At 47.1% G+C, this 12,144-nt stretch overlaps 1 protein-coding gene and 1 long non-coding RNA gene across 6 annotated transcripts in view; one reads left to right on the plus strand and one right to left on the minus strand.

The window, feature by feature from the left end:
- Positions 1–12,144, plus strand: part of LOC6601580 (PDZ and LIM domain protein Zasp) — a 56,773-nt gene that overhangs the window by 20,100 nt on the left and 24,529 nt on the right. The window lies entirely within an intron of this gene.
- Positions 3,183–3,564, minus strand: LOC113565076. The gene is made up of 3 exons (XR_003408430.1): positions 3,422–3,564; positions 3,325–3,363; positions 3,183–3,238 (listed from the first exon to the last, which is right to left on the minus strand). It is a non-coding gene; the product is annotated as an uncharacterized LOC113565076 (long non-coding RNA).

Here is a 12,144-nt window from a genome sequence, read left to right on the forward strand (position 1 = left end):
TTTAAGACTGAAGTTCACTTGCACTTCATTGCACAAATACTGCTGCTACTGCTGCTGCTGCTGGTACGAGTATCTCTGGTTCTAAAGCCACAAGCTGTAGCCTCGAGCACGTCTTATTTAGATTTATCCTGCCTGCTACGCTTCAGTTGAGTTGTCGAATTCGTGCCTCGTGCCTCATGCCTCTTCCTCTCTGTGTCTGTTGGATATCTCTTTCGGCCTGGCTGGATGGCTGGCTATATCTTTAATATATTATTGAATATTTTGTGGCCTGGACCGGAAATTGTACTAATGTCTAGCCAGTTTGCAGGCTTGCGGCCTCCTTCCAGCATCCTGCTGCAGCCGCATGCAAAAGTCACATAAATTTGTTCTGCTTTTCCTCTGCTTCTGCTGCTCCTAATCCTTGCGTTCAGCATATTTTTCCCAATTGTTGTTCCCAACTGCACTTCACACAAGAAAAGCATTCGCCTTCGCACTCGCATCCTTGTGCGGAGAGAAATGGCTCCTTCGCTGGCTCCTTAGCAGGATGTGGGATGTGTGTGTGTCTGTGGGTTTGTGTGTGCTATCTGCAGCCGTTTTGTTGTCCTTGCTTTTAAGTTGCATGTCAGCGAGCATAAATCCTTCAGTGGAAAATGCTCGCTCCGCTGCACCCAGAGCCAGAGCCAGAGCCGGAGCTGCATACACGCTCGAGTTACGAATCCCTTGTCCCGATAGCAAGGAGTAAGCACCGCTCGACTCGACTCGAGTCCAAGCCAAGGAATTATTGGCCGTGCTCAACGCGCTGCATTATGTGCGCCATAAATATTTATAAGTTCTAAGGTTTCGTTCCACAAAAAAAACAACGAAATCCGAAACGTAAACGTTTAAAGTGCTCAATGGTTCGGTGAGGGAATGGGGAAAGGGGGTTTGGAAACTCTTTCGGGCCGTGATAATAGTCAGCTAATGCATGATACCTGCCTCTGCCTCTTCCTTCCTGCTCCACGGACATGATTCATTTGCATTTGGCTACCTGGAAGGCCTTCGACTTTTGTCTCTGTTCTGTCTCTGTTTTCCCAATCCTCGAATTGATATCTCTTGCTGGTCCGCCTCTCTGTCTGAGTCACTGCTCGGGTATGTGGCCTTATCTCCTCTCTGTGGCTGTGGCTCTGGCTCTGAGCTGCTTTCCACGCTCGCTGGAGTCTCTGATTTAATTGTTGCTTAGTGGATTTTCGCAGCATCAAAGCTGGATAACGGCAAGCCAAGCGGAAACGGAAATTGCGCGCACACTTATCTGGCATCCTCCTCGGACTCCTTGCTCCCCTACTTCCCTACTCCCCGGCTTTGGCTCCTGTTGGCTGGTTCTCTGGCTATCGCCACTTCCTGTGCGTGCGTGTGCTAAAAGGATATGACCAGAGCAAATTGCGTGCAGCGGCGTAATCGAAATAAATTATGAGCCAAACTTACATTGTGGCTAGTAGCTTGGAGCCCTGGTTGGAGCCCTCGCTCCAGGCTGTATCCGGCGAGAATTTTTAGTGTCTTACTCGGCAGTAGAGCAACTCTTCCCCTTCCCATTTGGCGAGGGCTTAGACTAGAGAGCGAGAGTGAGAGAAGTTTGTCTGGCAATTAGCTCCAGGTAATCGGATCAGATTTATAGCCTCCTCTCGCTGGCGGGATTTGTCGCTAATGGCTGCATCATTGACATGACATATGCTTGGTGTATTATCCTGGTTATTATTTTATTCCTCGGTTTTTATGGCTCAATCTCCCTCACCGTCCCCCGAGGGCATGCGTATTTGCCATGACGATATGTTATTGATTCTCAGTTAACGCAGACGAGGCAGAGATAGGGCCAGGGCCAGAAGCCGAACGGGAGCCATCCCCATGACAGCCATTACGGGCGACGGCGCTCGATGTCCTGCCACAGACTACAGCCGCTGCTTCTGCTTGATCTGCTCCAGTTTGGTCCTATGTGTGCCTGTGTGTGTGTGTATCGTCGAGCGCCTTTGGGCCATGATATATTATGGCCTGTCGACTTGTCTTGTTTATTTTCGTTATTTAGCCGCACAGCGGGGAAATGGGAAATGCCAGAATTTTTATTGTTATGACGCATATCTCGTCTCCATGTCCGACTCCACAAAACACAGCCCTGAAATGGAGACCTTCTTGATTTTGCTTGTGATTTATTATATCGACTGGGGCCGTCAATCTAAATTGATTGAATATTTACTAAACGTCTCCGGCATGGTCTTCTAAATGGTCCGCAGCTGCGGCCTGTCGCCATCGATCCAGGGACTCCCAGTGCTCTCTCGAAACTGTTCTCAAATGGGTTCCGGTGGCGACTCGAATGCCGCCTCGAAAGTCTGGCAAGTCTGGGGAAAAAAGTCAATTTTGTTAATCAACACGAACGACTTAATCCAAATTGAATGAACTCGAACCTTGGTGCGCTGCCAAAGCGGATCAGCGACCTACACATCATCACGGGGCGAAAATGCGAGAAATAAAAGCAAGCCGAAATTTACACATTTTTCGCATTTCCGCTCCAGCTCCTGCACGGGCTGCTCCTGGTCCTCCACCTGCTCCTCCATCGCCACGTGGTCCTTCCTTCTTTTTGGCTGCGAAACATTTGCCAATAAGTGACTACGGCTGCCAGCAGCTATCCGAGCCCAAACCCAAACTCAAAACCAAACCCACTCTCAAACCGAACCAAATCGGCTCAAGGCTCAGAGCTCTCAGGTGAGAGGCCCAGAGGCCGAAAAAAAGCGAAAATTGAAAAACGCAGCTGCCAGAGCCATAATAAAGCCAAAACCCTAACAAAAATCAGTACCAGAGAGCAAGTGAATCGGTTTTTGGTGAGGAAAGGAAAGGGCGGACAAGTCAATGTCTGTTTGTGTGCTGTGCTGGTCCGGGAGTGGGTGTGGGTGGGGCAGAGCCCATAGCCGGCTCAGCCACGCTTGAGGTGATAATGTAATAAGCACTTTTTATGACCCAACAGGATTTAGACCTAAAATTCCAGCCAACACTCGTCGACGGGGGCATGGTATTGTTCTGTCTGGAAAGTTCGCTAGTTTCGACGACCAACAGGCACATCCGGAATGCCATGGCCATTGCCTACCCCTGTGCCTGCTCCTGCTACTGTCCTGACCGGGATTTAGATTTCTGCCTGCAGTTGTTTCAGCTCAGCCGAACATATTGTTTCCTTTTTTTGTTAGGGCCAGAGCCAGGGCCAGGACTGGGTACTACGTCTGCTAATTGGTAGCATTCCCTATCGTGCGGGACCGCGTGCGATGCATGTAAAAGGGATCAGTGTCTTGTGTGTGCAGGGAAAAACAAAGAAAATGCCACACTCACCGCCTCTGAGTTAATGGGAAGTTTCAGCGTCTCTCCTACCTGAATGGGGAATCAGAAATGCTGTTAAAGTTTCACAAGTTTTAGGTGTAAACCTTACCTTTCAGGAGTAGTCCTCAACAGAGCACATGCATCTATGAATCTGCGTCGCTATATACCGGTTTTTCTTGGATTTGCACAAAACAAAAAACACTCACTGCTTGACAAAGACTTGCAATTCATATTAAACTCATTAAACTTAACTTTCACACCAATTAAACTTAAAATTCTCCAATAATTAGTAAAAAACCGCGGGAACACAACTTTTTAGCGGCAGCTGATCAACACATATCGACACGGTATCGATACTGGGTATGCGATTGGAGGTGCATTCACAATTTGGGCGGGAATGTCAAATCATTCAAATCAATCAAATCAAATATAAAACACCAGCACATGGGTCCACTTACAGCCTAAACAAAAATAAAAGTATAGATTTCAAATGCTCAGCTGGTACCTGCACTTGTTGTAAGATTAATTGCACAGCACCTTTTTAATAAAACATTCAAAAATTTAACATAACAAAAAGGGCCCTAAGCAGAACAACCTTTCGATCGATAGGCTATCGATACATGGACAGGTTAATTCCATTCACAATAAGCAATGGGGCCCATTCACAATTGGCTGTTTTGTGTAATCAAATCGGTCGTCGTGAATATAGTTTAGCTAGGTTTAGCTAGTTTGCGAAAATGCCCCTCAAATTTAATCAGCTAATACAGCCATTTCCACCAGCAAAACAACAAGTTAGCTCTTGGCTAACCATCGATTGACATGTCACGCGAATTATCGATGATTTACCTAATTACTTTTTTTCGTTGAATTTTATTTATTTTCGCGAATATTTTCTGCAGCTGCCAGCTGCATGTCTCCATTAAGTGGGCCCCATATGGCCGAGTGTTTTCCTCCATTTAAGACTCTTAAATGATTAACGTCGCGACGCAGTCGCATCAAACGTAGAAAATGCCCAGCGCTGTCATTAATATAAAAATGAAATTACCTGCATCCCTGCCAGTCGACATTAAAAGTGGGACAAAAAAAGGGAAAAGGACGCCCACAATGTTGTTGCCTTGAGAGCGCGCATCATCAAATTGAAAAATGTCGACGATAGAGGAAAATGGGAAATCAGAGAGCAGTCGGCAGCAGGGAGGCGGAGAACAATGTGAAAGACAGGCGATTGAAATGGAAGGAAAACAGGTAAAAGGTAAGCTGCCACGCCCTGGAGCGTGCTCTCCTTGTTGTTGCCGTTGTGCTACGGTTCTCTCCGATTCTCCAACTATACAGCTCTGCTGTGGACGCGGCCCAGTTGCATTGACAATCGACAAATGAGGAAAGATAATGCACAGCATTAATCTTGCTACCAGCAATTTGTCAGTGTTCCTCCAGGTCTCTGTGCCTGTCTGCCCCATCTCACTCTCTGTCTCCCTGTTCCTCTCATTGCGTTCTCCAGTTCCACATGCCAAATGCAGCTCAAATATTGTGTGGCCCTGGACCGGGTTGGACTGGGTTTCGGTTCGGTTCCGGGTCCGGGCTCACTTGAGTTTGCCCGAGTTTGTCCCTGTTCTGTCCGCTTCTAAACGATGCTTTCATCAATTAATTTACAATTTGCCAGACATCCGTATCCGCATACGGAGTGGAGTCGGAGTAGCAATCGCATTGCAGTGCAGTGCAGTCTCCAGCTACCATCAATGTGCCGTGCCGGACTGTTGCGGTCAGCGTGGGGGCTTGGCATACTTTTTTCTATTCCCCTGTTGGCCCAGTAATGGCCATGTCCTTGTTCTGCAGCTCTCCGCCCCGCCTGATGAAGAGCAGCCGTAAATTGCATTGGTTTCCAACTTGTTGAAAGGCACAGAGCACAGGGAAAATGCAAAAAGGGAGAAAGGAAGAGAGAGAGAGAGGTCAAGCGAGGGGCGACTTAAATGCTTTTCAATGTTTTTCCATGTGCTGGCTGTCCCGTTAGGGACTCACTTAAATTTGCTGTGAGTTAGAGCGAGAGGACCGAGTCGGAGAGCGAGACCCAGTGGAGTGCCGTACCCCGTTTAATGCTCACAATTTAGCTTTTAATTAGATCGGCAAATTTGTTTTCAAACCATTTTGTTCGCTCGTGCGGCCAGAGCATACAAATTTCCAACAGGGGACATGCTTGCTCTCCTGTGACTCCTCTCCCTCGCCCCCTATCGCGGTGCTTCTTTTACTGTCCCTGCACGTTTGGCCATGGAATTAGAGTGCTTACGGTTTTTCATTTTAATTGTTTTTGTGCGGCGAAGGCGAAGTGTTTGTCCGTCTCTCTGTCTCTCTCACTCTGCTCAAAGAGTATTCAACGGATGGTAAGGCTTTGCGAAAGAGAGTCCTAAGGCAGGGTGTCTGTAGAGTAGGACTGCCTTACCTTCTACCTAATTTACCTTGTGCCTCTTGGTCTGTCCTTTTTCCACACCCCGCACTCTTTCCTATTGCTTCTTCGCCGTGTCACTGATTTATTTATTTCTATTTGCCGTTTTTTTTTCGCTCTTCTTTTTTTGCTTTTATTTTCACGAGCGCGCAATTGCGGTCGTTCTGCTGCCGTCCCTCCCCCCCCTCTGCAGCTGCCGCAGAATCTCCTGCTCTGCTCCCCCTCTCATCTGATGCATTGCTGTCTGCGTGCCATGCTCTAGTTTTCTATTTTTGCCTTCCCCCCAGACGTAACGGCAACCTTAATCACGTAATGATTTTGAGCGAGTGAGTGAGTGAGAGGCGCGGGTGTCCGAATTGTGTGCTTTTCTTCTTCCCCAACCTCTTCTGGCATTCATCCTCTCCCGCCACACCGCTTCAGCTGTTTGTTCATTCATTTCAGATTTGTTTTTGCTGCTCTCTCTGGCATCCGCCATGCCATTCTGTGTTTCGCAATTGGCACAAATCCCGGCATTCTCTCAACGGCACAGCTAATGGCTGAAAGCTGAATGCTCTGTGGCGCTAATTGAAATTACATTTCTTAAAGTTAAATATTTAATTGAGAGCTGCCAAGACGAGCGAGCAGCGAAAGTAGAGACAGAGGCGCAGAGTGCTTGGAGAGTAGAAAGCGTCGAGTGGGAGAGAGAGGAACTGATGTCTTAAAGCAGTTTTATGAAAGCATTTAATATGAGCGCGAGCTTTAATTAGAAGCTCCTTCTCTCCACTCGAGAGTCATCCATAGATTCTTTGAGTGATTTCCTTTTGCATACAAGATCAATCGTCATTTCGGTGATTATTTGACTCTGTTTTCTACTGGTTTAAGGTCTCCCGTGTCGCCAATCACTGGTCGAAGCAGGTCCTTGTGGATCATTCGTCATTTCGGTGTCTCTCATGTCCGAGTCCCTGGTGGCGCTCCTCGCTGCGGCTTGTTGCATCCCCATGGTTGTGGCTGCCACAGAAGAAAATCAAACGCAGCCGCTGCTGATGTTGCTGATGCGGCATGCTTAGAATTTTCAACACGAGCGACAGCGAAAGCGTCGCCAAATCCTAATTGCATTTGTCTGATTGGAGTACAGGCAGTGGCCGTGTGGCACTCTGGCAGAGTTGCAGCTGCAGCGGCTTCTCTGGTATCTGCAGTCATTGGAGGCCTATCCACACAGGAGGCTGACTGTGGATGGAGCGTGGATATGGTGCTGATGTGGAATCTGAATCTGTTGCTGATGATGATGCTGATTCATTAAATTGGTTCCACTCTGCCGCTCTGCCACCCTGCCCCTTCTTGGAGTCTTATGACAGGGAACATGTAAATGCCATTTACTGTTTCCATTTCGATTTCTGTGTCGTGTCTGTTCTGTTCTGTTCTTGCCTCTGCCTCGCCATTGTCTTGTCATCCCCATTGTTAGTGGCTGAAGCGAGGGGCCGGGCCAGGCAGGGCAGTCTTTTGGCTCAATTGAAATTCCATTTAATGTAATTTGAGTGCCATCATTCATGCCTCAGATAACAGTGGCAGACACATCAGAGGGAGACAAGAGACAAGGATATGGAAGAGTGATTTTTGGTTAGTCCGAGATTACGCTTTACACGATTTCAGGGCTGTCAGAATTACGTTTGGCCTCTGATTGATAGATGGATCGTCTTCCACGAACATCTTTCTCTGTTTATCTCCCCGCCCTCTCTCTCTCTCTCACTTTCAATAAAGCCATGAGGCACATGTGCAACAAAGTGAAACATCAAACAAAAGCGTTGCACAATCGGAGCCTCAGACACATAGAGTTTATTTAAAGGTTTGAACCAAAAGAAGACGCAGGCCAGCACGAGACTGGACCCCGATGCTGCAGCAGCATTTCGACACGTTTGTAAACAATGCCCCGAAATGGACAGTGGGAATGGGAAACGTCGGGGAAAACAGGAAAAACACGCACAGTACTCCTACTCGTACTCGTATGTTGCAATATACAGCAGTGCACAGCAGGCGGTAGTTGGGAAAGTTTCACAATTTCGCTTGCCACACACAGCACACAGATCTTGGGGATTCCCCTGCAACCGATTTTTGGCTTTATTAGAAATTTCCTCGTGGCGTGGAAATATAATTTATGCATGTGCCTGTGGCAGTGGCAGTGGCACTGCCACAATACACAAAGGGTTCCTGGGTTCTGGGTTCAAGGCAACCGCAGGAACAAGGACAACATTGACGCTGACGACACTAATTAAAAATGTTGGCCAACCCTTCGAATGCCTCATGCGGCGACTGACAACAGCAGAAGCAGAAGAGGAGCCGGCACTGCCAGAACCAGAACCAGAGTCCGTGTGGAGGCTGAAATTGAATGCCGGCTAAGCTCCCAGCTCCACAAAATCCGCTAAACTCCACCAACAACTCGTCACAAAAACAAATACGGTCGGACGCAAGGTATATGCAGTGGAAGGTGTGCCCAAAGCCAGAGAGATATAGAGAGAGAAGCAAACCTCCATTACCCTCTCTTTCATGGAGCCTGCAGCGACCCAAGGCAGGGACACCTTTCGACCTTGCGACCCGCGACCTGTCTGCCACCCATTGATGATGTTGTTAATGGAAAAAATCTCAACACCCTTTTCGCACACACACACACACACACACACACAGATACCAAGAGAGAGAGAAAGAGAGAGGGTGGCAGAGAGAGAGAGAGAGAGAGATAGAGTCAAACAATGGCGCGTAATTTTACAAAATTTACATTCCTTAATTAATCTTGTTTGCGCTGCGGCAGTTGCTGCCAGTTGTCCGCACGCTCCCCTGTGGCATCACCCCCGCAACCCCTTTACCCTTCAGTGTGTGTGTGTTTTTGGGGGTTTTTGGCTGCGCAACTCTTGGGAGGAGCCTCAGGGGGCAACTAACACCGGGATCCCCGCTAATGACATTCAAGGCAGCAGCAAGATGTCAGCCAGATGGAGGGATACTCTGCTTTTCTGTCTTATTAACCCACATATATATGTACGGGGATATGTGGTAAGGAGAGAAAGCCATCCTAATGAACCCTTCTTCCTGGCGATTCATGGGAATCGGATTCAGGTTTAGCTTTCTGGAGCCGGATGGCAGTTGGAGTGGCTGTGGAAGTCTCGCTTTAATCAACAATTTGCGCGTGCACGGAGGAACAGGGACATGCTCTCCAGACCCGGGACATGTGACATTTATTGAAATTCTAGTTTTAGGAGAACAAGGAGCCGAAGGAGATGGTCCTTGCGATGCGTGAAGTGGAGAGGAGCAGCTGAGAGCAACCTGAGAGCAATTTAAACTCAATTTCGAGTCTGAGACTGAGTCTGAGACAGCCATAAATTGCTCCGGCAAGATGAGCCGAAGAATGAGCTTTACTCCTCGTGTGTGTGTGTGTGTGTGTGTGTGGTGGTACTTTGTGTATGAATAAATTGGATTCAAGTCTTTCAAAAATTGAATTGGAATTACGCTAAACGTATCCACCATATGCTATGGTTTCCTATGCTGCCATATGCAGCAGCTATAGCCGCTCACATCATAAATAGTTCCCATGGAAAATCCGTCAGATACTTTCACTTGCACCCTAGTCCACGCCACTGCGCTGGCAATTGGCAAATCTGTGACGACTGGCCAACCCCAAGCGCCTCAAGGCGAACGAGACTTGGGATGGGGGCGGAGAGGTTGCTGCTGCTGTCCAGGAAGTGCGCGCAATCGAAAGATACAAAGATACTTGAGGTACCCTCCTGAGAAAAATGATCAGCAGCCCACGCAGTGGATTAGACAGAAGCCTACTCTAGGCGATGTGGATCCGCCTCCTGGTCCGATGATGCTCCAAATATGGATCCGCCTCTCTCTATCCCTCTGTCTTTCTCTCTGTTTTTCTCTTTGAAAGGCTTTGTGGCTGTACCATTGCATTGCCTGGTTATAAATATGCAACATTTATATAAATTGTCACGTTTATTGCCGACTCTCTCTCTCTCTCTCTCTGTCTGTCTGTCTGTCTGCATCAGTCATTCCAGCAATTCAAAAAAGAGAAATGGATTTACAGAACACCGAAGAATGTGTACACTTATCAGCAGAGCTGACTAAAAAGTTTCATTCCATTCTGTTTTTGCTTTTTGTTTGTTTTGGTTTTGTCTCCTCTTTGAGTCTCTTTTTCGCGGAGTGTCGTGAGCTTCATTCGTGTGCTTATGGTCGTGTAAAAAGCTCTCCAAAGAGATCGACTCCGTTTGTCTTTCTCTCTCACACACAACATCGCACAACAACAACAACAAAGACACTTTGCAGGGGCTTTTTGTGTGTTTCAGTGAGCAGATCTGCCTTGAAACGGATAGGGAATCTTCCTTTCGGGAAATTGCTTCATTTCCCCAAAAACACTGCTACCCTCTGACAGGAGAGGGTATCTGCACAGCAGCTATCAACTTGGTGGGGTCCTGTTCCTGCTGTTGGTACGCTCTTTTGTTGCACGTTGATTGCAATCATAATTTATAAATGTTGCCGACAGTTTGGCGGGTGCCTCGATGTTGCAGTTGCAATTGGCAGCTGCTGTTGCTGGCTCCCATATTTCTCCATCAATAAATAAATATCATTTGTCTGTCTCCCCGACTCTGGACTCTATTTTGGTCATCTCTGGACCTGAAAACGATTCTGTTTTCGCGGTTGGATCGTCATGGACGATAATGATGGTTTTTTTGTTTGGGGAGGAGCAACCATAGCCGCAGCAGCAGCCGCAGTCAAAGCCAAAGCCAAATCCGAAGCCATTAGCAAGTGATTTGGTGACTTTTCCAATCCAATTGAATGTTGCACAAGCGAAAGAGAGAGAGAGAGAGAGAGAGAGAGAGAGAGCGAGAGATTCAAGAGCTTTAATGTGTTTGAAGTTGCTGCCCCCGTAAAACGACAAACCAAACGGATAAAAAAGCACTTTAAAACAAAAGTGCGAGAAGCAGGATGGAATGGTTTCTGTGGGGTCCACAGAGTTTTTTTCATTCATTCATTCATTCTCTGGGGAAAGCGCCACTATGCTGTTCTAGCTGTTGGAAAACTCCTCTAGATCCCTGTCCTCCTCCTCCTCCCTGTCATCCTCCTCCTTCTCCTCCTCCCTGTTCCTGTTTATGTTCCCGTTTCGCGCTGGTCAAGTGTTGTTGTAGGGGGGTGGGACCTGCGCAATTTGTTTGTGTGCCAGAAAGCCTCATCAGCAGCAGCAACAACGGCCTGTGCTGTAGGTTGGAGTCGGGTTTTCTAGTGATTTACGGCGGGGCTTCTAGGTTCCAGACGTATGAGTGATGCTCTCTGTCCATGCATATTCATACACATTGAGATTCATTGTATCTGCGCTGCATTTCCGCAGTATTTTGTATTTTATCTGGCTTTCTGCTTGTTTCGTTCTACTTACGACACTTTTTCGACTTTTCCCGCAGTTTCTGTTTTCTCTTTTTTATGGCACTCTACACTCTCCTCTCCAGCGTCTACACTTCACACTGAGGCGGCACTGAGGCTTTAGGCAGATTTATTTTCAATTAAACAAGCTCATAACTTGGCCAGCAACTTGGCCAGAGCAGAACGAACTCCTTGTGGCTGTCTGTCTTACTGTCGCCCTGCGTCGAGTGTCCTGTGTCCTTTATCCTCTGCCTTCTTGTTTGGGTTTAATTTACGCCACAAATTCAATTTATTTGCGATACACCTAATCCACAAAAGCAAACTTGATTTATCAACATAAATATTTTGCATACAGTTGGGAGATGTGTGGCAGGATGCAGCATGCAGTAGAGAATGCATTTCCTTGATTTTCTGCGTCCCATTGTTGTGTGTGTATTTTCTTCGTCTCTCCCTTTTTCGAATGAAACTCAATTTTAATGCACTTGAATGGATTTGAGCAGAGCTTAGTTGACTTGATTATGAGTCTTTGGCTCTGGCCCTCAGACTGTCAAACTCTAGTTTTGGCTCCGGTTTCGGGTTTCGGTTTTTGGGTTGATGGTCGAAAATTTAATTTGCTTTATGGATTTCGAAACCATTTTTCCTTTCCCATTTCAAGCTTCTCCAACTTTTGCCTGGCAAATCAAACACTTCAGAGAGAACGAGCGATTCTTCAGAGTTTTGTCAAGCTGCCAGCAGCACCACGAAAGCCACTTGGCCACTAGCACACAACCAGACAGACAGATACAGATACCACATCCAAATATCTGACATACATACATACATTCGTACATACATATATACATGGAAGCAGTATTTGTCATAACGCATATAATTTCAACAGTTTTCCTTCCTCTTCGAGGCAGGGCAAAATGCTAAAAACATGCTACTGATGATGATAATGCAAATGAAATTATTTTTACAACATTTACTCCTTCAACATGGCATCCTCTGACTCTGCCACACTGCCACACACGCAC

The sequence above is a fragment of the Drosophila persimilis genome, unplaced genomic scaffold, assembly GCF_003286085.1.
Source record: "Drosophila persimilis strain 14011-0111.01,24,50 unplaced genomic scaffold, DperRS2 tig00000002-arrow-pilon, whole genome shotgun sequence".
In the NCBI taxonomy this organism is placed as follows: Eukaryota; Metazoa; Arthropoda; class Insecta; order Diptera; family Drosophilidae; genus Drosophila; species Drosophila persimilis.